Source organism: Mastomys coucha, unplaced genomic scaffold (assembly GCF_008632895.1).
Source record: "Mastomys coucha isolate ucsf_1 unplaced genomic scaffold, UCSF_Mcou_1 pScaffold22, whole genome shotgun sequence".
NCBI classification, from domain to species: domain Eukaryota; kingdom Metazoa; phylum Chordata; class Mammalia; order Rodentia; family Muridae; genus Mastomys; species Mastomys coucha.
Genome location: NW_022196905.1, coordinates 200349568 through 200350803, shown reverse-complemented (window position 1 = coordinate 200350803; position 1236 = coordinate 200349568). Strand labels below are relative to the sequence as shown.

General features: G+C 39.2%; 1 protein-coding gene across 1 annotated transcript in view; it reads left to right on the top strand.

The window, feature by feature from the left end:
* The window catches only part of Clcn3 (chloride voltage-gated channel 3), a 76864-nt gene that overhangs the window by 55356 nt on the left and 20272 nt on the right, over nt 1-1236 (top strand).

Here is a 1236-nt window from a genome sequence, read left to right as displayed (position 1 = left end):
GCTGGGATTAAAGGCGTGCGCCACCACCGCCCGGCTCTAAAATTAGTTTTTCTGATTCCAAAAATTATGTTTTTAACTACTGTGCTATTGCTATTAGTGTGTGTGTGTGTGTGTGTGTGTGTGTGTGTGTGTGTGTGCGCGCGTGTGTGTGCGTGTGTGTGTGTGTGTGTGTGTGTGTGTGTGTGTGTGTATGTAGGTATGCTAAACAAGAAGAAATATCCAAATCCTGCATTATGAGATTCTAGATGGTATTCTCAGTACTTTATATATATTCACTAAGTAACATCACCATAATCTTAGACAAGAACAGGAGACACGGGGCTGAGGTCACGCAGCTAGTGTATGGTAGAGGCAGGACTTCTGCCCAGCAGCTTCATACAGTTCATGCACATTACAACTTAATTTTTATCTCCTATTTTTCTTCCCGAAAATTTGTAAAATTAGATGATTTGAGGAAGTACTTAGAGTACCCTCAGATATTTACTGGATCAAAGTAGTGAAAGGAATAAAGAATCTTAATAATAATTCAATAAATTTCCAGGTGGGAACTCAGCAATGATCGAGTACGCCTAGAGAGCTTCCCAGGGATTCTGCAAGAATGTGTGTGGAGATTTCTCTTCCTTGAACCCATCTTAACCATGTAGTTAGTGACTCAGAGGGGCTGCTGTTTATATTTGTAGACTATACTTAGAATGGTCAAGTGGGGCAGGATGGTCAGAGGGTTTAGGATCATTATGATAGAAACTGTTTAATGGACTGGAATGTCTATCATTAGGTTTAGAGTAATGAGTGCAGAAGTTAGCTCCAAAACCTAGAGAAATGATATCCTACTTAAAAAAATAGGTAAACATTTACCCCATTCCACAGTTTCCTCTTTGTACTAACATAAGTATTGAACGTTGCCTGTATTCATTACTTTCTCTTTATAGTACTTATTGGTATGTTTGGCATTAATATTTTGACTGTATAGAAGAAGTACAAATGAGTTTTAAATTAAAGCAGAAAAGAAAAAATATAACTGTTTAGAAGAAATGAATACTTGCCTCCCATGTTTGCAAGGAGAACATGTAGGTTCAGATCAGAAGAGGCCCTGGGATACACGGAATACAAACGTTTGTTTAGTATGTTTGATTGGTAAGGGAACTAGAAACAATCACATCCTCTTCCTAGGTGCTGTCAGCCGCCTCAGCTGCTGGGGTTTCTGTGGCTTTTGGTGCGCCAATCGGAGGAGTTCTT